The following is a 24969-nucleotide window of genomic DNA, read 5'->3' on the forward strand; positions in this document are numbered from 1 at the left end:
TGGGCCTCAGTGTCCTCATCTATAGAATGGGTGGGTAACAATAATACTGACAGTCTATAAAGTTATGAGGAGTCACTGCAGTCTTCTTTCCTGCTCACTCTGCAAGCTCCACAGCTGATTTGGGTTGACTATAGGTGTCGCCCAGGTCCCAGGGACTACTCTGCAATCCTGTGGATTTCCCAGGGTGCTCTGGGTGGCTACCTGGTCCAGATCTATGGCACTTTCCCCCCCAATCCCACCTAGGGCCCACCCAGGCCCATGAGGGCCCAATGGAGGGCTCCTCCAGTCGCCGTGGCCAGGTCCTGGCCTGTCATGTGTGGAGTCAGACCCACACCTCCCACTCCTGAGACCTTGTGTCCCTCCTCAGAGACACTTGCTGGGCCCCTTGCTTTCTCTGGGGTGAAGCAAACAAGGAAGGCCAGTGGCAAAATTCTTGTGGAGCTCCTACTCCAACTTGGTTAATAGAGGTTAAGCCTGATATATTCAATAACCTCTTTACATTTCTCAGTGAAAGTATTCCACAAGCATGGAAAGAAAATGGAAGACTGCATTCATTCCTTCTCACCCCACCGAGGTTAGTCTTCTAATACACCCAGAATCTCTTCACATATAAGCATATTTTTTACTTTTAAATACACACAAATAAGATCATGCTCTATTGCCTGTTCTGTGATTTATTCTATTCACCCAACAATATATACTGGCCAGCCTTCCATATCAGCTAATATTTAGAGACCTACCACATTCATTTTTGCAGCTGCGTAGTATTTCACACAGTATGAATGGACCACAGGTTCATTTCCATTTCTTTATATTCTTAAAAAATAAATGCTCAGATGAACATTCTTGTACATTCTTCTTTGGGAACGTCTACATGTTAACCGTATAGTAAATTTCTAGCAGTGCAGTTTGCTTGTTACTAAGTACACGTGTCCTTTACATTCTGATATTGCCACATTTCATGCTTTCCCACCAATGGTGTTTGAGTGTCTTAGAAGAGATACGTGATGGTAGAGAAAGGCATTGAGAGAGGCAGCAATGTAAGACACAGGTCATGGAAGCATCCAACCAGCCCACTGAGCATGGTGCTGGACTGGCCTGCTGCCCTGAGGGCAGTGCCTAGTGCCTCTGTCTTGTCCAGGCCTGTGTGGTCTAGTAGTCCAGGGGTACCCTGAGTCAGAGGGGAGTGGGCCCACAGGGGCGCTGGGGGTGGAGGGTGGGCCAGCATGGCTGGAGTCCTGCCTGAATGGTTTCCTGCGGCCATTGTCTCTGCCCTGCCTGGTCTCCTTGGGGGGAGTTTATTTAGGGGCCTTTGGAGAAGAGTTGGGCAGGAGGAGGAGGGTGTGAAGCCCTCACCAAAGGCACCCAGGAACGTGTCACAGGAGGGAGAAGAAAAGGGAGGGAGGACCCATCCCTGGGAGACACGGACGTCAAGAACCCCTGACTAATGAATAGTGAGTTTGCCCTTGAACCTCACTGGGCTTCGCCATTCTCAGGCACAGAACAAGAGCAGAGACACGTCTGAGCCCAGCTGCACGGGGACGGCGGCGGTTCATCTCAGACACTTTGACAGGCCAGGCCTTTTCCCTGCATAGCTCGGATCTGGCTCCCGGCTCCCCTGGCAACAGCACAGCGGCATGGCTCCCAGGTCCAGGCCCTGCCTGCTGTGAGCAGGAGGAGGGAGGAAGAGGAGCACCAAGGGGAGGACAGCTGGGGAGAGGGCATCGTTAACTCCTAGAAGGCTGGAGCCCCTTGCGTGGGCAACCACCTGGCACACTGCCCTCAGCCCTCAGCCCTCAGGGGCAGAGATATGGGGCGGAGATTCTGTTTGCTGGAACACCCTGTGCTGGAACAGGCATACAATGTGAGGAGGGCAGAAAGGGTGGCCCACAGAGCAAAGGCCAAGACCTCCGCAAGATGGGTGGGGGGTAGGGGCACGTTTCCCCAGGTCCCTAGCCAAGTCCCAGAAGGGCAGGAGTGGGAGCAGAACCCGCGCTGTGCTCTCTGCCCCAGTCCTCCTCCTCCACCCTGGCCCCTGACCGCTGCAGCTTCAAGACAGCAGCGACTGCATCTTCCCTTTCTGCTTGGCTCTTCTGCCTCTGATGATGGTGCGTGTCCTGGAGCGAGGGGCATGGCTCTGGACTCCAATCCTATGACCTTGGCAAGCAAGACCTACAGCTCTTCTGTCTCCATTTTCAGAGAAGCTGAAAAGAGGCTGTCCCATCACACTTCGCAGGACAATCTAGAGATAAGAGAAATAATATGTGAGAAGGAGCTTGGTCCTCTGGGGAGGAAAGTGTCCTAGAAATCTCATTCAGGTATTATTAGGGCTGAAAGTAGGTATTTCTGCTCCCTGGGGCTGGGGGGAGGAGCTTCTTGAAGCTGTCTCAGAACCTCCTCAGCAGAGCAGGCTGAAACTCAAAGGCAACAGGTTAGGAAGGCTCAGCTTGGACGGGAAGGTAAGACAGACTCACTGTATGCTTTCAAAGAACTTTTCCTGTATCATTGCTCTGCCTTGCTGCAACTTTATGAGAAGGGTGTGGTGATCCTCATTTTAGAATTAGGAAAAGAGAGGCTCAGAGAGGTTAAGAGCTAGCCCAAGGTCACCCTTGTTATACAAAGACCTGAGCCCATGTCCCCTGATTCTGTGGCCTCCATTGTGTCAGCTGTATGGGTGGCAGAACCACCAGGCTGGGGCCCTGGGAAGGCGGGGGCAGGCAGTGAGAAGCAGAATTTCCCCTGTGGATTGCTTCTTGGGGCTTGGACCTTCTGAGTCTGAAGGGCCTGGCCGAGGGAAATAGGACAAGGCAAGTCCCAAGGAGAACAATGCAAGCCCACTGTGAGGGTCTCTGGTGGCAGAGTCACAGGACAAAGGCTAGCCAGAGCAAACAGGAACAGAGGAGGAGGCCCCAGCTCAGAAGCTGGGGACACACTCAGCTAGACCTGTGTTCTCCAGACACAGTCCCGCCCCAGGGCAGGTCACATCCCAGCCTCAGGTCCCGGCCGGCAGTGAGCTGGGTTTTTGTCTGAAGCCTCTGGATGAAGATGTTGCCCTTCATCCAGGGAGCAATCTGAAGGAGACCACACTGGTTGGGTTTCCTGCGAGCCAGGGGGCTGAGGCTGAGGGTTACTGGCAAGTAGCAGAAGAGAAAAAGCAGGAAGAACTTCCAGATTACAAAATGTCACAGCTAAAAGGGACCTTAGGTGTCATCCTAGCCAATGCTCCTTTGCCAAGTCCAGAAAGGGAGAGGGTTCACTCAAGGCCAGAAGAAGTTCAAGTCTCTGACTTTCAGCTAGGTAGGGTTGTGCCTTCCCATGCGACTTGGCATTCTACCAGGCCACCCTGTGTCCTCAAAAGCAGGGATTTCACTCAATGAGGCACAGAGAAGGACCAGACAAAAGAGGTTACTGCTGGCAAAGCACACCACGTGTCAAGGGGTGGCTGCTATGCCTCTTTGAGCAGAAGCCTTCCTGGAAGACACCATTGTGGGACCACAAACCTTACCTGGCTGATGACAAAACAGGCATGAGGAGATGGATCAGAACACAGACCGGCCCCGAAGCCTGACCCGCCAATGCTTTCCAGAAGGGTGAGGGAGGAGCAACGGCGCTGGGGCGGGTGGGAGCTCCCAGGAGAAGCTTGTCCCCACAGAGCCTGATGGTGGAGCCTTAGCCAGGGCAAGGTCTGGAGCTGGGGAGGACTTCGGCTTGCTGCCCTTGGCTGCCGGGTCCTCTGCCAGGTGGAGCAGGGTGCCCCATTCCAGGCAGATCTGACCTGCTCAAAATGCAAAGGAGGTCAGGGACCCTGCGTCGTGCAGCCTTGTCAGGAACCGCCCTCGAGGGAAGTCTGTGCGCTGGCTGATGAAGGGACACGTGATGGGAGAGAAAGACACAAAGACAAATGAACTTCTCTCAGCCCAGCTGTGCCCTCCTTCCTGGGCTGCTGGTTTGGGCCAGCTGCAGCCTGACTGGCCAGTGCCCACAGTTAAATATCCTGCATATCACTACTGTCCTCATCCTCCGAATCATGGCTGCATCAACCCAGCTGGAGAAGCTCAGATCCTCCATACCTGCCCCGGACCGTAGGGGATAGGAGAGGAAGATGAGCTCTGTTCAGTGGTGAGCGACTCCACTGGGAGGCAGGAATTATTATTCCCATTTTACAGATGAGGGTTTAGAGGCTCTAAGACATTCAGGGGTCTGTTGCACAGTGGTGCCAGAAGCAGAACGCCAATCTGGGCCTCTTGCCAGCCCCTCCTCTCCAGCCAGGGTCCCAGGCTCGGGCCATCACCAGCCCATGGGGCTGCAAGGCTCTGAAGGGCCTGGACCCAGCACCCCCACCTCATTTTCTTTCCTCCCTAGGGTTCTCTCAGGGTTCGGTGTAAGCAGGGGTGGTATACTGCCCAGCACACTTGATTCATTCTAGAACAAATACCCCAGCCCCTGAGCAGCCCTGACAGCATTTTCCTGGCTAACCAGGGGAAGGAATGTCTGCCATGTTCAGAAACGGCTTCTCCTACTAAGATAGGGAGCCTGAGGATTTGGGGGCTGGGGTGAGGGTGGGGACAGCTACCAAACAATGAAACCTTAGCCAGGCAGCAAGGGCAGCAGAGCCCTAATCTCGGGAGGTTTCCTCCTGAGGGACAAAGCACAAGGTCAGCCTGGCTGCACGCAGGCCCGGCCCAGCCCCACTGGGCACCACCCATGCTGGTCCAGCCTCGGAACAGTGAGCTGCGCTTGGAATGTGATTCCCAGGCTTTGTGTGATGCTCGGTTAGCAGAGTGCGACTCCCAAGATCCCCTGTCACCCCCTAAAGCCTCTGCCAACCCACCCCCCAGCACCACACTGATCACCAGATTAAGGAGCTCAGGGCTACAGCTGAGGCAGCTAACACCCAGGAGGGAGGGAGGGGGACGGAGGGGAGGGGAGGGGCAGGGAGGGCAGTGGGCAGCTCTCCCCAGGCCTGCCTGCTTTGCCTCTTTCTCTCCCACCCGTACTGTGGGCCCTGGTCTCTGTTCCTGCCTGAGCTCTAACCTCTACACTCTTCCTCATGTAGCTTCTGACTTCCCCTCCAGATCCCCAGATGGAGCCCAGGTCTCCCCGGCCAGGACTGCATGCCCTCTGAGGGGGATCCCAGAGGTTCTCTAACCGCCATCCAACTCCACAGCAAGGTGCACCCCCACAACATGAGGAAGCAGGAGGGAGCACCGGGGATGGGGAGAACGGCAAAGAAGGGGCAAGAGAAGGCGTTTGAAGCCCTTCCCTAAGACCCCAGCACTTCCTGAACCAATGCCATCCCCAAGCATTTAAAGCACAAATACAGGAAAAGAAGTTCCCTTCTGTCTGCAAAGAATCAAGGTCTGTAGAAATGAGATGGCTAGATTCATAGAGACCCAGTGGAAAGAACTGGAGGTTTTGGCCTAGGGAATTTTGGACTGTGAGGGTCCCAGACTCACCCTTTCAATCACTGAGAAGCTGTGAAGAGAGAATAGGACCCGTGGGGCTGGGTGGGGGAAAAGCAAGAAAAGGGCCTGGAGCAGCTCCCCTGGATCCTAAGACTCCTGCACCTGGACAAGAGGGGCCATGCTCCAGGTCCCCACTCCCTGACCTTCCAGCATTTCTGTGCGGGGCTGTGCAGACCTGGAAACTCTGACCCATAAAGTCATCTGGAGGCCCAGCCCAGCAGGCGTCCAGCCCCCCCCACCCCCACCCCCACCCCGTCCTCCATGCCAGGGCCTGCAGGGGGCGACCAGGACACACCCAGGGCCTCGGCCAGCAGCTGCTCTCACTCCAGTTTCTCCTTTGCTGCCACTGCCAGGCTCCCCTCTGCCAGCCGGGGCCTGCTTGCCACCACTGCAGGGCAGGGGCAGCGGAGGAGAGCCTGGGGGCCTGGGGGTAGGGGTGGTTCTGTGAAGACCTGGGCAGAGAGGCTCTACCCGCTCTGAGAGCAGAGGCCCACACTCCAGTGTCCGCAGGGGTAAAATCCTTCCTCTAAGGTGCGCTCACCGCCCGCCAGAATTCACTGGTCCCACGCCTGTCATTGTGCTCAGGGAGTGCGAAATCAACACAGGTTCGAAATGATCACAACCATCACAGACTTTCCGAGTTAGAAGGAACCAAGAGATTTCTGAAGTTTTCCTCACTCACTGCGCCAGGGAGAACACCGGGATCCAGTGTGAAGGATGAACTGGCCTCCCCGGGGTCATGCAGCAAGCACGTGCTCCTGCCGCATCTGCTCAGGGCCAGGCTCCTGCGAGGGCCTAAAAGAGGGCTTCTCCATCATACCCCAAACGAGATCCTGGCCCAACTGTGGGCGGCAGGGGTCTGGGGCCAGGGGAGGCCGTAATGCGATAAGCAGACTGGCCATCTGGCTTGGGGATGGAGGAGACTGGCCGCTTCTGCTGCCTGGTCCCGGGGGGCCCTGTGTCGCGAGAGACAGACGGCCAGATGGACGGGCGCTGGCCTGGGTCTGGGTGGAAGCCAGTGAGCTCCCTGTAGCCAGAGCTAACCAACTCGCAGACATGGCAGGGTGGGAGTATAGAAGGTATGGGGATTGCCGCCAGGCCCCTCTAAAATGACAGAGACAGGAAAGCGGGCTGGGGAGCCGAGATTCCTGCCCAGGCACAGAGCCTGGCTCCCCAGGTAAGCCCTGGCCCGGCTTAGCCCCACAGCCATAAACAGGTCCCCCTCCCGGGGAAAGGCAAATGCGTCTCCCCTGGCACCTTCTCAGACATGCATGCAAAACTAATTAACATGGGGAGACATGCGAGCAGCCGGCCAGCTCCACACCCTCGAGTCCACGCAAACAAGGCGAGCCCTTGTCCAGGGGACGTGCACAAAGCTTTGTTGCTAATTTAGGCATCTGTCTCTGTCTGGTCTGGTCCTCCTGCCTGCGCTGGGGTTTTTCCCAGCCCCTCGGACAATGCTGGGAACAGGCCTGCCGATCCCTTATTCAAATCACACCCAGGACAATGAGCTCATTGTGCAGGCCACAGAAAAAGGGATGCTGGGGGGGTGGTGTGTGTCGGGGGGTGGGCAGTGGAACCGGGCATCGGGAGTGGAGAAGGGTGGGATGGTAAAGAAAATGGGAACCCAGGAAAGTGTTTACTAACACAGCCCCTGCAGCTGCCTTGGGCCCCTCTCCCTTCCCCCACCAGGCCGGCAGCCGGGGAGAAGTCCTGGGACTTGACTTGGAGATGGGGGGTCCCCGCAGTAGATGAGGGGCCTTGCATCTACGGGGCTGGTGGATACAAAGTCTGGCTCAAATCTTTGCCTTGTCGCCCTCTCCCACCTTTAGCAGTCTACAGCTACCCCTGAGTGTCCATGGCCGGTGTGCCTTTTGTAACTGGGTTTGGGGGTCCTTTTTCCTCTTACAGCAGAACGTACAGGTCCGGACTGCAGACAAGGAGACAGGGCTGCGGGGAGAGGTGCTGGTGGCTGCTTGGGGTGGGACCTGCTGTCTCGGCCATTGTCTTCAGGCAACATTTCATTTTCTCCTCCTTCCCGGCTAATAAATTAGAGAGGAGGCCGTGGGCTTCGAAGGGACAGACTCCCCACGGATGTCGGGCAGGCAGGTGGGAAGGCAAGTCTGTGAGCTCTTGGCAGATGGGCTCACCCAGCGCTTGGCTGCTCACGCCACACCTGGTCAGACACTTGCACAGAGCCCAACAATGAGCAGCATAAAAATACCCTGTGTGTGTGTGTGTGTGTGTGTGTGTGTGTGTGTGTGCTCAGTCGTGTCTGACTTGCCGTACAGGCTATAACCCACCAGGCTCCATGGGATTCTCCAGGCAAGAATACTGGAGTGCCATTTCCTCCTCCAGGGGATTTTTCCAACCTAGGGATCAAATCTGCATCTCCTGCCTTGGCAGGTGGGTTCTTTACCACTTGAGCCATCAGGGAAGGCCCATATATATATATATATATATATATATATACACACACACACACACATATATATCACATGTAAATTTATATACATTATACAAATCCTCCAAGATTCCTGAAGGGGCGATCTAGGCTTGAGCCCTTCATCCTAACAGTTCCCCAGCTCCTTGTCGCACTGAGCCCGCCTAGACAGGACGATGTAAACAGACATGCACAGCCTGACACTGACACGCAGACATAAAAAGAAACACACACACCCAGAGGCAGCCCCCGACACACACACTGACAATGGTGTAATGAATGCAGGACGGCGACAGCATTCAGTCCAAAGCCCACACCGCTGGTCGCCCAGCACCAGGGTGGCTGAAAGGTTATGGAGCGGCTGCAGGCCTGCTCCCCACAGTGTCCTGTCCCAGGCTCTCGGCTCTGCGGAGCTGAGGTGCAACACCATGCCAGGCACCCAGGTGGGAGCAAATGTCTCCTGAGACAGAAAGGCTTGGAACTGGACTCAGCCCTTAGTCAGGGCAGTCTGAGCTGCCCTGAAGGATTTCCTTAACAGTGAAAGAAAGGTGTTTAAAAGTCATATCGACTGTCCTGCATTTTGAGACATGTCTTGAAGTTGGGGCAAAGTGGAAATGCCACACAAGATCACCAATAGTTGACTATTTATGATCTATCAAAAAGAAATTTCATATGGGCCAACCTAACAGGCAGCTGGCTCCAAGAACTATTGAGTGTATTTTCCCTTTTTAAACTTCCTCTCCAGACTGGGTTATTTTTTTCTGAAAGAAGAAAAAAGAAAAAAAACACACCCAATGATCCAAGACCCAGATCTACTTTTGGAGCATCTGTCTATAGCCACAGCCACATCATGCAGAGACGTCACAGTGGCCGCTGGAATGACCTGTGAACACACACGCGCGTGCCCACACACACACACAGCCTGTGGCCTGTATCAGGCCAAGACCCACCTTCAGGCTCCCCCACCAGGGCTCCTGCTTCTCCTTCTCCATCGTCTGGCTCTGGAGCATGCCCTAGGGAGGACGGAAGGAATAGGAGACTAGAATGGCATGGGCAATGGGGCAGCCGAGCTACTGGCTTCTTCTCCAGAGAGGTGTCCAGGCTAGCTGAGAGTCTGTGCATGTACTGGAGGAGACATCAACCATGCAGCTTCGAGACTAAAGCGTGCATTGTCAACTGGCCACCAAATACAAACCCAAGGCCAGGCTCTGTGCATATGACACTCACTCCAACTACCTGTAGGAGAGCCATGCCCAGGAAACTAGAGGGGTACAAGGCCACCCAGTGTGAGGAAGGCCCACTCCTTGCCAGCGGTTGAACATTTATGGTCCTGTTGCTCACAGAACACAGAACGTACCACATCTTCCCAAGAAATCACTCTTGCCAATCTCTCCGGAGTTTCTCAGGGGAGGAAAGATGGAAGGTTTCAGAAGCAGAGTCCAGCAATGCTCTGCATATTGCTACCTGCTTCTTAGTTGTCCAGAGGGGAAGGCCTGTTTCACAGATGCTCATCTTGCCCACCAGAGACAGCTGGCCCATCCCTATAGAAGCTGAGAGCAAGACACTTCCTTGAGAGTCCCCAGGTGGCCTGGGATTCCAGTTCCAGACTTCCATGCAGCAGGAAGTCGCGTGGTCTCTCTCACACCTCTGACAAAGTACTCTGACCACAAATGCCCTGTAACTCCTCGTGTTACCGCGTTAACTTTCTAAACACATACTACATTAACCTCAACAAGAAAACCACCAAAACATGACCACCAACAACCACAGTAAGAAGAGATCTGTTTGGCCTTCCCTCTCCTGAGAGGCATGTGAGAGAATGTGAGCCTGTAGCCGGGGCTTCAGAGATGGTAGTTGCATTTGCACGGTGGGCTCCAACCTAGCGGCTACCTGGATGACTCTTCCAAATACCAGACGTGTTGAGAGCAGGTATCTGGGCGCCCACCACTGCTACCTTATATGCAGGTTCACCTCCCAACCACTGCATGTGGGCTCCAGTCTGAGCAGAACCAGGAGAGAATTCTGGCCTTGACGTCCCAAACAGTGTTGGATTCCTTCTGAGGAAAACCTTCTGCACAAGAATTAGAGGTAATTTATCATTTGATTGCATTTAAGATGCTCCTCACCAATCTCAGGGACTTCTCTGGTGGCTCAGACAGTAAAGAATCTGCCTACAATGCGGGAGACTCGGGTTCTATCCCTGGGTCGGGAAGATCTCCTGGAGGAGGACACAGCAACCCAACCCACTGGAGAATCCCATGGACAGAGAAGCCTGGCGGGATACAGTCTAGCCTCAAATGCAAATCTTGATAGGTGACTGCTATGCTGATTCCTAGGATCAAAGCTGTGTTTTAAATGAAGAAAAGGCAATTGAGATGTCACAGTTCTATAAAGAATCAGTGGAATCTGGAAAATTAAAGTTCTAGGCCAGGCTAAATGGCAGCTTAAGGTCACCAAGGGCAAAACATGACATGGCCCCTATCAGGCTCTGGGTGTGGAGAGGGGCAGGGAAGCCAGGAAGCTGCAAGTGGGTGAGAGCTGTCACACCCTCAGTGCCCGCTAATCCAACACCCCCTGCCCAGGGCCTAGCCTTCCGGTCATGAGTGAATAGATGAAATTTTGTATCACACAAGCTTTAAAGGTCTGGACAAGGGACTGTGGTTTTCTTCTCTTTATCCTCAAGGCCTTGCCCAGAGCCTGACACGGAATGCCTGGTCAATGAAACCTGAATGAATAAATGAATGAAGTAGAAAAAAACAATCTGGTATGGGAAGAGTTCCAATTCCTGAGCCTCATGGTTCCCTTGCTAACTGGGGTATGGTTCCATGCACAGCCCTAGAAGCACTGAAATCTAGGCCAAGAGCCAGCAGAGGTGAGAGGCCCAGGGTGGATGTGTCTACTCGACTCAGGCTGGCCTGGCAGCACACACACCCACCGTGCACAGGGTGACAAGACCACCTCCCTTAGCCTGCCCTCCACTGTCACTGTTCTTGCCTCCACCATCTGACCTGCTTTTCATACCCAAATTTCTAGGTCAGTCCTGTAAGACTCATGCCTACACCTGAGCCTCTGTTCAGGGAGTCCTGCCCCTCCTCAACCCAGAAGACCTCTTTGGCTACAATGAGCCTGCTCTGATGCTCTGCCCCACATAAATTCCTCCTCTCCTAACTCTGATGGCCTGAGTCAAGCTCTGTACATCTCCAATGTGTGCATCCTTAAGCTGCTTTCTGCCCCGAGGGCTTAGGGAACACGTCGGGGCTTCTCCTGGGTTCTCTCTGGACCTCGGAGCTAGGAGCTGGTGCAGATAGGACACCATGACTTACTGTAGACTGGCTGAGCCTGGCCCCTTGCTCACTGCCTTCCCTGCTCCTTCCCTCATCCCACATGTTTGGCCCACCAGTGAGATGGCTCCCTGCAGAAACTTGCTGGTTCCTCCTCTCAACACACACACATACGCTCCAGGACAGCAGGTGGGGGATGCAAACTGACATTTCTTGAGAGCTACAAGGTTAAGTATTACTATCCTCAATGCTACAGATGGGAGAACTGGCTGCAAGAGAGTGTGCCAAGGTCCCAACTAGGTCAGACAGACCTCCGAAGCCCACTGAGCCACATGCACTTCCTTACACCACCATGACCTTGAAGCCTGCAATCCAACAGCAGAAGAGAGAAAAACAGACTGGAAACAACTAAAAATGGGTAAGAGAAGCTGCAGACTCAAAGGGCGGGGGTGGCTGTAAACTGGAGACCTCCTCCTTTTTGCTCTCAGCCTCCCAGCACTCCCCACATGACACACCCTCAGGGGCACGCACCACCTTCCCTTTCCTGTGCCGCCAAACTGGGTGAACAGAAGTGGGTCTGAAGGTCTCTGCTTAGGGACAAGATTAGACAGAAGACGTGGAGACCTTTGCCTTCTCCAGAAGACACAAGTCTGGGACTTCCCTGGGGGTTCAGTGGTTAAAAATCCATGTTCCAATGCAGAAGACAGCATGCCACCTCAGGGCATGTAACACTGCAGAAAGCAGAACTTCTCTCTTGTCCCAGGGAAGGTGTAATCCCTTGGCATCATGGGCAGACGGGTGGGCTTGAATCCACCCTTGACTTCACAGACTGAAGCATAGCCAGGCTATGGACCACATGGACAATTAGGAGAAAGTCAGGGCTGGTGGGTGCTTCTCACCCCTCTGAGCACCTCACCAAGACTCCCAGGGGCCCAGCACTCAGCCTTCCTACCTGGATCATCCAGGTATAATACCAGCCCAAAGCGGAGACACTACAGAGCCATCCCCTGGCAGCCCAAGTGAGCTCCTGCTGCTTCCTAAAGCCCAGGCTGACTCCTAAGGACACGAGGACTCACGGGGGACTCAGACGCCCCCACCCAATGGCTCTAGCTTCTGAGACACACCTCATGTGAACACCCCAATGGCATCTGGCTTAGAAAAGAAGGGCAGATTCTAGATTACTTTTATCACTCTCTCTGCTCCCCAAGAGACAGGCCTTAAAGGAGATAAAGTATGCAGAGCGTTAGCGCGGAACTTGGCACAACATAAGTGCTCAATAAATGGTTCCTGTCACCATTATCATGACTCATTATGGTTTCCTGGCTGCCCACTCCTCACCTCCCTGGCTTGTGTGAGGAGCCCTCTTTTCATAACCTCGAGGCTTAACAGAGCTCAGAGGCCCTTAGCCCAGCCCAGGGTTTCCAGGGCAGGAAGTTTCAGAGATGGGGAGGTAACTGGGAGTGAGGCTGGACCCAAGGTCAGGAGTCCTCCGAGGTGAGAAGGCCCCTCTGCCCTCTGACAGCAGGATGGGCCCAGCGCCTCCCCAGAAAATCTTGCTGAAGACCCGAGGCTTGGCAGAAAGCCAGGGCAGGAGGCTTCTCCAAGAAGATGCTGGCTCCAAGCCAAGGCGCATCCCAGAAGCTTCAGCTCCCAGAGAGCAGCAGAGGCGGAGGGGAGGAGGGGTTGCCAGAAGAGGGGCAACAAGGATCCCTCAAGCCAAAGGAAACCTGCTGCACGTGGGTCTGGCATGAACCTGGGATGCACGGCTGTCTCCTCATGCCCTGAGGGCTCCACACATCTGGGAGACGATGAAATGACTTTGAGGACAGGAGTTGATGGGGGGCGTGTTCCACCCCAGGACCACCCTCCTGTCATCTACATCTGTGCCCCTACAAACTCCACCAGGCACCACTAAACCTCCAAGCAAAGACTTCTGGGGTTCCCCATTGGCTCTCCTCCCCCCACCCATCCTAAAACCTGAGAAACTCGATGCTGCCTGTAGATTCAGGTCTTCTGTCTCTAAGGACTGAGGGGTGAAAAGTGTTAGTCACTCAGTCGTGTCCGACTCTGTCTGACTCCATGGACTGTAGCCCACCAGGATCCTCTGTCCATGGGATTTTCCAGGCAAGAAAACTGGAGTAGGTAGTCAATCCCTTCTCCAGGGGATCTTCCCGAGCCAGGGATCAAACCTGGGTCTCCCGCATTGCAGGCAGATTCTTTACCATCTGAGCCATCAGGTCTTCTGCGTCGAAGGACTGAGGGTTAATCCCCATTTAAAAGGCTATACCAGCCTTCTGTCTGGCTTTTCCATGCACAGATATCTCATGGCCAGAGACCTTTCAGGGGTAGATCAGCATTAGTTACTGAGCGCTGGGGCTGGAAGAGGTCTTAATTCTCTAGTCTAGCTCAATGAAAATATGAGTGGCATGTATCACTTTAAAATTTCCTAGATACTTCCCTGGTAGTCCAGAGGCTAAGACTCTGTGCTCCCAATGCAGGGGGCCCAGGTTTGATCCCAGTCAGGGAACTAGAACCCATATGCCGCAATTAAAGATCCTGCATGCCCCAGCTAAGACCTGGCGAAGTCAAATTAATTAAAAATTTCTGGAAGACACAACAAAAAGTAAGAACAATTAAAACTAATTTATTTGATTTTTTAAAATATTTGACTGTGCTGGGTCTTAGTTGCAGCACGCAAACTCTTGGTTGTGGCGTGTGGGATCTAGTTCCCTGGCCAGAAACTGAACCCAGGCCCCCTGCATCCACAGCGTGGAGTCTTAGCCGCTGGACCACCACAGAAGTCCAAAATTAAGTTTATTTATTTATTTAAAAAAAGTTTTTTAAATGCAGGAGGATTTTAATAGTAAAGGGATGATTAATATAAGTTGCATGTGTGCATGCTCAAGTCATTGTCATGTCCGACTCATGTGCAACCCCGTGGACTGTGGCCCACCAGGCTCCTCTGTCCATGGGATTTTCCTGGCAAGAATACTGGAATGGGTTGCCATTTCCTTCTCCCTAAAATTCACTTTAATAATATATTTTAACTCAGTATTATCATTTCAGCATGTTGCACTCAAACAACTCATGAGACCAACAGTGGTTAGCATCCTGGACAGCGCAGCTCTTGACTCCAGCAACCTCCCCCATTTTTGGAGAAGGATGTGACCCAAGTATCTAAGGAGAGGGCACCGGGGCAGAAAGGGAGGCCCCAAACTCGATCCCTACAGCTGGGCCCATGGGCCTTTCCCTTCAGCCTCCTGGTAGATACTTGTGGCCTATGAAATAGATCATTTTATGATAAATACAATTCAAGGGGCCTGCGACTTAAACCTACTTGAAATAGACAAGCTGGAGAGGAGCAGAAATAGATATACTTGACATCACGCGCTCTGCTCCGGAACAAAGACCAACAGGAAGGAACAGACGGGAGGTTCTGGGAGATCTCTGCATGGGAGGCAAGTCTTGATGAGGACCTCTGTGTGTGGCATCCGTGAGCAGGGCCACCTGGCTCCTGTGGGTTGTAAATACCCACACTCCAGCCCTGGGTCTGGTGATTCTGCTACCATGTCTCCCTGGAGGAACTACCCACAAAAGCTTCTCTCTGCTTTAGAAGGCAAGAACAAGTCGTGCATTTACCCAGTGCTTCTAGTCTTCTTACTCGGAGTCGCCATGCCAACACACAGTCATAATTACGGAGGAACGCGCCAATAGTGGCAGCATTGACAAAGACACTATATCAGGGCCTGTGAGCTAAGCAAGGTCAGGCTCCTCGCGGCCCCCAGCTTCCTGCCCACTTCCTTTATTCCACTCTGATCCATCTCTTTCCCTTCATTCTTTCTCTCCCACCCAGATGGTCTTTGATTATATTTTCTCTGCAAAGAAAGGCGCTATGGCTCAGTGTATAAAACACTTTTATAGCAATTAGGAGACAGGTTCTCCTTTGAGTCCCGATTTTAACTTGTGGGAAAAGTCACTTGAACATCTAGGCCTCAGTTATTTCGCTGTGAATGGGGAGAATATTTTTCGGACAGTGTCTATTCAGTGGGTGGGCGCCTGCATCTAATTTACCTACTAAATTTAGAGGCTGATGCATGTCCAGTCAACTCTAAGATCTTTATGATTAGCCCCAGAGGTACCAGAAGCTCAGGGAAACAAAAGAAGGTTCAGATCAGAGAGGGAGCTGGTTCTATCTAATACCCTGAGAACAGCAGGGCTTATATCTCCCCCCAGGAAGGGTGCAAATCTCAGAAAAGGAGCCAGGAGCCGCTGAATGGTGGCCTCTATCCGATTATAAAAAGATGAGTGGGATGGATGAGAACTATCAGACTAAGTGGCAAGCATCCTGAGGCCCCTGTGAGAACAGGGACGCACACCCATTTAAAATGAGAGGCCAGGAAAAGAAGGCAGACAGCCATCACCCGGGCCCGGCACAAGAGCGCCCCGATTTCAGAACACCCAGTGCACCAACATCTGAACTTACAAAGGAGATAAATTGGAGGCTGATGATTAGCATCACAAAATGATTATTCCCTTTGTAAAAGGCTTCACTGCAGGACTGCTTTAAATAGTGCATTTAAACCATGATCTGATTTGCTAAATTCGATTTATACACATCTACTGCCTAAGCTGGCGTGCGGCTGTATTTACATGTCTTCCCTTGGCACGGAGGAGGGGAGAGGCCAGCCATTATTTGGGGCCTTTAATCCTTGTAGACAGTAACTAAGCTGGGGAGCTGAACCCTGTTTTTCTTCCACAGCTGGGGCTTTAGCTGTAGACTGGCCTCAGCTCTCCACTCTGCTATGCCTGGTCAGAGCCGGCCCAAAGACCATGGTCAGGATTTGGATAGGGTCTGTTGGAGCCTTGCTGATTCCATGGGGGCTCCTCACCAAGCAGCAGACCCCTCCCCACATCCCCTCCACGCCCCCGCCACCCACCACACACAGGAGTGACAACTTTCTAGTACAAATTTCCAGAGAATCTGGTCTATGACATGCTCACTAAATGTACTTAGCACCAACAGTTATCATGCCAGGGGTTCAAAGGCTACCTTTTGGGAGCCATGGAAATCTGCTAATCTGTATCAGTTCTGGGGATCTGATGAGCCACAGTCTGTGACTTGTACTTAAGCTGCAGGAACCAAACCTGAGCAGGCTCAGAGAGGCTGGCTTTGCACTCAAAGAAGACAAAAGAATGGGTCCACCAGGTCTCATAGCAGCTGTGTGTGCTGGGGCCATGGGAAAACTCTCCTTACTTCACAAAAAGTGACTTGCAGGTCTCTCTGATGACATGTCCCTTCAAGAGAGAAATGACCCAGGGACTTCCCTGGTGGTCCAGTGGTGAGGACCCCGTGCTTTCACTGCAGGTGGCACAAGTTCACTCCCTGGTCAGGGAACTAAGATCCCACACACAATGGAGCCAGAACAAAATAAAAACAAGAGAGAAGCGGCCCCTTCCTGTTAGGTCCAACAATGTGATAGGAGCCGGACAACTACCAAAAGGGGGAAATATACCACCTAGTTCACACCATCTGCCAAGAGAGGTCTAGGCAATTCATGGGCTCAGGGATGTTCAAAAAACAAAGTCCCTCCAGAGGACTGAAACCAGAATGTCTCTCCACCATCAGATATTCACAGACACCCACAATGAAGAGACCAGCCTAGCACCAGGAACCAGGGCAAGCAAATTTATAGTGGAGATGGAGCAGTCACTAAACACAGCTAAACCACTGCTGAGAACCCCACGAAAGCCGCTCATGAGAGGATGGAAACTGGACTGGGAATCAGGACTCCTGGGTCCCATTCTTTGCTCTGCTAAGCAAACTTCATGACGTTGGGGAAAATGAAACTTTCTGGGCTGGATCCTCATCTGTGACATGAGCTGCTGACCTATGTAATCACCAAGCCTTAAATTTTCTATAAATCTTCCAGAGGAAAAAAAATGTCCCTATCTCTAAAAATCCTGATGAGCTTCCTTTTTTGAACAAGGTTATAAATCATCATGCTTTCTTCTTTCTCTTGGCTGCCAGGAGGCTCAGAATCACAATATTAAATTAGAACATCTATTTTAGGCTCAGACAATAAAGAATCTGCCTGCATTATGGGAGACCCGAGTTCAATCTCTGGGTCTAGAAGATCCCCTGGAGAAGGGAATGGCTACCCATGCCAGTATTCTTGCTTGGAGAATTCCATGGACAGAGGAGCCTGGCAGGCTGACAGGACAGCGACTAATACATTTAGGTCAAGAGGTTGGGGATGACGGGGTGAGAGGAGAGTCCTCTTCTGTGAGTCCTCATAGGTGATGTGGGGATGAGGGCTTGGATTTGGGACAGGCTTGGTGTGTGTTTGAAAGGTGAGACCACAACAGATGAATCCATGAGTCTGTTGTTATTTATGCAAGTGCAGTCTGTGGGTAAGAACTCAGGCTTTGGGGAAGACAGGCCTGAATCCACCTCCTGGCTCTGCCACATCTTAGCTATATAGCCAAAATCACAAAGAGGGAATCATCACCTTATTTATCAAGCTGAGACTCCGATGCATGCTTAGCAGCGGGCCAGGCACAAAGCAGGACTCAAACACAGAGAACATTACTGGAGTTTCGTAGTCTGGACAAAAGCATAAGCGTGGAACCTGCTTTAGGGCAGCGGTAAGACAGCTTAAATTTTTCAACCAGGTGGACGGGGTTGGGGGCGCATTAGAGCCATAGCTCTGACCGAGACCTGGGCCGAGACCTGGAGGGGGCGACCTCAAAGTGGCTCCAACTGGCCAGCGGAGGACGCGACGGCTCCGAAGCAGTCCCGGATGATGAGAGCTGTGCCTCCAAGCCCGTCCTCAGTCCCGCACCACCGCGGCGCGGCGGAGACCCTCCGAGAGACTGCCGCCCCCGTCGGCGGGGCTCTCTGCTCCTCAGCACCCTCTGTCACTCTCTTGAGCTCCGTGGCACACCCAGTCCAAGGAAGAGTGGCTACGGTGTGCTCGCCACTCGGGCCTCGCCGTTTCAAGAAAACCGGGCGTCAGAAATGAGTGAGAAGCAGGCCCGCGGCTCCAGGTTCCAATATAACCTCCCTGTCCGCTCCAGCCCTGCAGCAACCTGCTCGGGCCGAGGGGGAAGGCCGTCTCAGCCCCCGTCTGATGCAGGTTAAGTGAGGCGAGCTCCAGCCTGGCGCCTCTTTTTTCGGCCGCAATGTGCAACCGCCGGGCTCCGCGTCTCCGGCCGGGTGGGAGCGCACGGAGCGGCCTGGGGACCCGGGGAGCCGCGACGGAAGGTCCGGGCGGGAGGTGGGAAGGAGGACGGCGGCCGTTCCCCTCGCCAGCCGCCCCACCCACCGGGGTAATTAATGACCGAGGGCCTTCCCGGGGCGAGCGGCGGCCGGGACGCGGCGGGGCCGGGCGCGCTCGACGCGCTTCCCGCTTCTGTGGGCCCGCGGCCCGGCGAGCGCAAGGAGGGACGAGGAGGAGCTCGGCGGGGCCACGACCTACCTGGTGCCCACGCAGCCATCTTGCTGCCGCTCCTCGCGCTCTCAAAATGGCCTCCCGGGCCCCGCAGCGCGCCCCACCCGCGTCTCGGCGCCAGTCAGGAGGTCGCGGCTGCGGGCCCGCCGCCGCCTTTCCCGCCAACCTCGGCCCGCCCCGAGGGCCTCCCGTTTGCTCAACCCCCTTCCTCAGAGTCCACGCTGTGCGGCCCGCGGGCGCGTCTGGTTCCGAAAGCCGTAGGCCCAGGCAGTGCCCCGGGTATACATGAGGTGTGAAGGCTTACAAAGGAGTCTCGCTCAGCTTAGGCTCGCGCTCCGCTGCGGCCCTCGAGCCTGTGCCGGGGACTCCATTTTATTCAGCTCCACCCTTCCCAGGCCAGCCGCGCACCCCCAGAAAGAGGGGCAAGGCGCGGGCTACTGGGGGCCTCGACCTCCCGCAGAAAGCCGACGGTGTTGGGGGGGAGACCGGGTGTCCAAGAAGCCAAAGCCGGAAGCGTCAGGGCCGCCATTTACTTGAGGCCTACTGTGTGCTACCCGCATGCTCCGCGCCAGCCCTGCCGAATTGTATCACAAAGCACCGCAAGCCAGAGAGTGTGTTGTTAATGGCATCTCACAGGGCGTTGGGCGTGTGTGTGTGTGTGTGTGTGTGTGTGTGCGCGCGCGCGCCATTGGATCTGGGCTTAGGGAGGAGGGGACGCCTTTCTGGTAACCCAGGTTAAAACACAGGCGCTCCACCGTCCCGAGCTGGGAATCACCCAACCCCCAGGCTGCTGGCCTGCGAGTCGGCTCTTGGAGACAACTCAGGGCAGAGGTGGGATGCGGGAGGACAGCTCCTCCTTCCATTCCCTGGCTCTTGGCCACTCACCTTGCCTGCGGCGCGCCCTCCTACGACAGAGCCTGTGCCCACTGCTACTTCGTGCCCGCGAAGAGGGCGCCGAGCGCAGGCGGAACGGCGCCAGGAGGCAAGCGCTTGCAGGGCAGTAGCTGCAAAACAGAGCGGAGAATCAGGAGCCCCTGCCTCCCCTTCTCAACCCATGCCGGGCCAGAAGGGTGCCCGCGTCCACTTGAAGGTCAGGTAGAGGCGTATGCGTCCTCCAGGTCAAGACCACAGCCCAGGGAGGCCTCTGGGCGCTCTCCGCGAGTCTCTCTCGTCCGCCCAGGACTCAGGAGGGAAGACGAGGCGGAGGGGAGGGGGCACTGGTGTACCGGCTAAGGGGGATTCCGGCCCGGCCCGAAGCTCCATATGGCCAGTGGGCCAGGCATCCACCCACCAGCAAGGATGCCTTGAACCCCTAGGAGGTTCGCTAAGAGCTGGAGCTCCAGAAATGGAGAATCGTGAGTGGAGCACCTGGATTAGTGCAGAGGCTACAGCGCCCCAAAACTCTCCTGGCTCCCCTCACAGATGTTCATGAATCCTGAGATTCAGAACCTGCCAGAGCTGGGATACCAGGCGTCGACTGTTAGAAATCCCCAACCCCCGAACTGACAAGGACCAACTGGTTATGCCCTCTTGGCGAGAAAGTCAATCCTTATCCTGCTCCCTTCAAGTCTGTAGACATTGATGTGTCCTCCCCAGCCTGCCAAGCTTGGACCTTTATACCTGGTCTAGCGCCCCGCCCCGCCCCCCGCCCCCCAGAAAACTGGGTGCACCTTGGAGTCCTGTTTTGCCTCTTACTTCAGGGGCCCAGGGGGTAATGGCAGGCACTGGTCAGTTCTTCCAGGGGGTTCTGGACATCCATTGGTGCTTTCACTCTGTCTCCAGCAGGTGGAGGTTTGAATTTCAGATCCAAGTATTCATGTGCACCCCGGTTTGACCCTGAAGGTAGCTATCATTGACTTAGCACCTACATATGCCAGGCGCTTTATTTGTATATTTTACTTAATTCTCCCAGGACCCCTGGACGTGTGGGGACTATTATTCCCATTTCACAGATGGGGAAACAGAAGCCCAGAAAGATGGTGTGACTTGTCAAGGATACACTTGAGTTGTAATGGCTAAAGCATGTCCTCAAATCCTGCCTCACAGGCATGGGCAGCCCCACCCCACCCGCAGCTGCTGCCCTTCTGAAATCTGGACTGCTGGATTATTAACCCATTCCAGGATAGTCCTGAGCTCTCCATCCTAGTGCCTGAACTCAGGATTGTCACCCAGAGGGGCAGAAAGGGTCACAGAGGAGAACATGTCATCCTGCTCGCCCCGTGACCTGTGATGGGGAAATTCTGCAACCCATCTGCCCCCCAGCCACCCCCCCAGGGGCATTTCCACCCTCTTTAGACTGGGTCCAGAACCTTGAGGGAATCTAGCAAAGCCTCAGACTGGTCATTAATCCACTCCTGATTTTTAAAATCCCAGTCTACACAGTCAAAGAATTGGGTGACCTGTATTATAATCAAGATAATTCAAGCAGGAGAAAATGAGATGAAGGGTCAGGAGGGCATGATATTTTTACACATAACCCCAGTGGAGACCTGGGGGGATTCAGGGGCTATAAAGATGAGAGTTATGAGGAAATGCCCCTGTTTCTGTTTCTCTGTAAGAGATTTCAATCCCAATTGATAATCAGACAGGAAGCTAGCTATAACTCCCCCAGCCTTCAAGCTGAGAGGTGCTTTTTCTTTAAATGACGTTAATGTGACGTTAATGTTTTTTTTCTTTCTCTCTCTCTTTTTTATGAAATCTGTATAAGAAACAACCTCTAATAATTAAAAAATTATGTCCATTGGACCAGAGGTGAAAGAAAGATAAAGCAAAATGGTGAGGAGGAAGTTTGGGCTTTTTTCAGAAGAGGACCAGGGAGACAGCCCCCACCCTCAGCTGCCTGACACAGCAAAGATGGCAGCTGAAGGTTGCGATGGGGTGGGTACAGCCAGACTGGAGAGACACTAGGAACAGGGGAAATGGAGGGAACAAGAATGTGAAGTCACACACACTTTCCAGGGGACAGAGGAGAAAGGTTCCTTTCAAAATAAACTCAAGTGGAAGAGTGGAAGACCAGCTTAACTTGGGGCAATGGCCATGGTACCCAGGCCCCCACCCCGTTCCAGTTTGCAGTCCATCCCCACCCTAACAAGACAGAGAAGGTTTGAGAAATGCCACTCTGCACATTCCTGCAACACACAAAGAACCCGGGTTTGGCCAGAGACAGAGGAGAGCAGCTCCACTCACAGTACCTCCTAATTCATGGAGGGGGGAGGGACACAAACTAGGTTGCACGCTGATTGCGGGGGCAGGGGGAGGTGAGGCTGACCAGTGAGGGCTCCAGTGCTTGTGCAGATGGAAACTGAAAGGAAGTTCTAATTAGCACAAAGCCGGCACCTTCCATTAATAGCTCTCCATCAGCTCCTAGATGCCGCTGATGGGAAGCAAGTTGCAAAGGCAAGTGTGAGCTTCACCTGTCCCCATCGTTAACAGACCTCAGGTGAGATCAGGGCTGTCGTGAAGGAAGACCACCCCAATCCAGCTGCCCCACCCAAACAAATCTAATTACAGGTCGGGCTTCTGGACTCACTCAAGGGGAGCATGTTTAACTCGATGCATCCACAAACATGAAATCTAAGAAGTCCTGGCACACACTCTATGCATATGACACTCTAGATGGGTCAAACAGATCCCTGGTAGGTGATGGCAGAAGGGGGTTGGGCAGGGATTTACTGGGAAGAGGCAGGAGGGAAGTTTCTAGAATGAGGGAAATGCTGTCTTGAGTGTTGGTTACATGGATGTAAATGCACTGTACAGCTATAGCTGTTTCTACGTGTAAATTATACTTCTAATAATATATATGTAGGTGTAGAAGTATGTGGCAGTATATCTCAAACATATGCACACAAAGGTCTCAGCCGATGACTGATTTCTCCATAGCCTGTGATCTCCTGGATGTGAAGGTTCACACCCTTTTCAAGGGTCACAGTAGAGAAAGGGGTCGGAGCAGATGGGGAAGTGGAGCCGCGCGCATCTCCCAGACACAGGGCCTGAGCTGGCTGGGTAGGGAGGTTGAAGGTCTGAATTGAATCAATTAGCTGCAGAAAACTTCAGAAAAGAAGTAAGGCCCTTCATAAAAACAAAGCCCCCTCCTTAATCCCCAAAGGCAATCCTCTCCCTCATTCCCATGGCCATTCCTCAGTAAACAAAGAAATCCTCCTTCGACATCCACACCTCAATATTCATTAGGAGCGGACGTTAGAGACTGCATTCCAGCCTCCCTGAGTGCCCTAACGACTGGAAACCCAAGGGCAGAGGACTGCAGGGGTCTCCTCTCTCCGTCTCTCCCTCTGCTTTCTCTCCACCGCTCCTCTCCCCTTCTCACGGAGGTCTGTCCTTTCTCTCCTCCCCTCTCTCCCTTTCTTTTCCTCCTTTTCTTCAAATTAGTGAATCAGCAAATCAAGGCAAAGACATCACAAACTGTACTTTGTTCATTTATTTTGACAAGTGCAGTTTAATTTTAATTATTTATGATAATACTTCATAGTAGACGAGTAAATGTGCTGGGGTATATTTGGTAACATTAATGAAGTCTGCCTAATAGGAACCTTCACTCCAGCACCCTGCCTGGGAGCTGCCTGCTGGAGAAGTAGGGTGAGACCAGTGGTCTGTGATAGGGTTTGCAATTTTTTTGTGGGGGCAGGGGTGGGGGTGGGATGAGGAACTTAATGGGTTTGAGGATTAGCGAATGGAAAATTAACCCAATTCTAGAGAAGAGGCAAATATGCGAGCCTGTAATCATGTATCGATGTGGACTGTGTGTATTTAAACACCAAGAGAGCACACTTTGTGATAAGGAAGCCCAGGCGTGCACACATGCCACATGCATATTTACACATGAATCTCAAATATGCAAATCAGCAGAGGCCCAAAGAAAATAGGCTCTGGGCAATTAAAAATTGAAATAAAAATGGAAAATGTGATACACAGAGTTCTATATCTCTTCAAAGTACCTTCTTCCTACTTATCCTACGTTTCAAGTGGGCAAACATGGTGCAAAATGTGGAAAATAATAAGAAAGGTAGAGAGGGTTTCCTTCACTGGTGACTACTTGGGAATGTTCCCTCTAGTACACACAATGGACCATGAAAAACAGGTCTCAATCAATGCAATGTTTGAAATGGGAGTGATCTTTTTACAGCTCTTCCTTAACCCTGCCGCCATCCTTTTAACATAACTGATTGTCATGTAAGTGTATGATTCAGTTTACAGATCACATATATACAAAAATGGGTATACTGTACATACGGATGTTCACTCATTTGGTCCACGCACACAGATATCTGGTACACCTCAAGACATAAAGCTCCAAAGCATTTATGTTATTATCTACAATAATGATAGACTTATCATAATACAATTAATGCTTAATTTTTAATGTAAAGAAATAGTTGACCCTTCATTTAAAAACAATAGGAAAAAAAAAAGTACCTCAAGGTTCCCTGTGTCCCACCTCTGTCTTGCTTGCTCATACTCAGGGTGGTGTAAGGACATTTCAAGAGACAGAAGTGGGTTACCTTAAGACCAACTCCACTGCCTGCCTCAAGAAGAGACCAGGATTCTCCCACAGTCTACAGACTAAATTTGGTCCAGCTCTGGGGTCAAGAATGAAAACTCAGTGATTGCTGGTTTCTCTTACTGGATGACTGCGATGGAAAAAAACAAGGCTGCTCCTCAAATAAGGCGGGCCAAAGGTGCAGATAAAGGGGCGCTTTTCTTGGCATAGCCATGTGTGTGAGAGAGGGTTAGTAGAACCTGCCTGCACCCATGAAATGCCTTATAATAACTCCCTGCCCTCCAACCAGAGGGATATCTTGGCCATTAGAGCAGGATCATCAGCTGGAGACACCTGGCTCCCAGCCTTTTCGCCTGGCTCCAAGCTCCTCAAGCCCGTCTCCTTAAAGCCGTGGCCTGGCTCTGGCGTGGGAAAGGCCGTTTGGAGCTTTTCACAAATCCAGTATCCCCTTGAACCAAAACCAATTAGCCTGGCCCAAGGTCCTGTCATTGAGGCCCTGGCCCTCTTTTCAAACCCCTGCGGCTCAATTGCGGTGAGGGGCTGGCCAGTGAATGCCGGGACCACTTAAAGTGGTGCTTAAGCCGAACCGGCCTGGAAGGAAGGAGCCAGCACTATAGGAACTGCAGCGGCCCATTCTCAGAGCCACTGACCAAGGTTTTATTCCAGGCACAGCCCCCCACCCCCGACTCTATTTTGAAAAACCCTCCCCTCCTCTCCAGTTCCCAGCTGTCTAGAAGAGAAATGAAAAGCTGGCTCTAGGAAGCCATGAGACACCCAAACTTGGCTACCCCAGACAGAGAAGACATCCCTGAGT

General features: G+C 53.0%; 1 long non-coding RNA gene across 1 annotated transcript; it reads right to left on the reverse strand.

The window, feature by feature from the left end:
- Window positions 1-794: 794 nt before the first annotated feature.
- LOC112580807 lies at window positions 795-19512 on the reverse strand. Its single transcript, XR_003105123.2, has 2 exons — window positions 18668-19512; window positions 795-2242 (listed from the first exon to the last, which is right to left on the reverse strand). It is a non-coding gene; the product is annotated as an uncharacterized LOC112580807 (long non-coding RNA).
- Window positions 19513-24969: the final 5457 nt, after the last annotated feature.

This window comes from Bubalus bubalis, chromosome 20, assembly GCF_019923935.1.
Source record: "Bubalus bubalis isolate 160015118507 breed Murrah chromosome 20, NDDB_SH_1, whole genome shotgun sequence".
Lineage (NCBI taxonomy): Eukaryota > Metazoa > Chordata > Mammalia > Artiodactyla > Bovidae > Bubalus > Bubalus bubalis.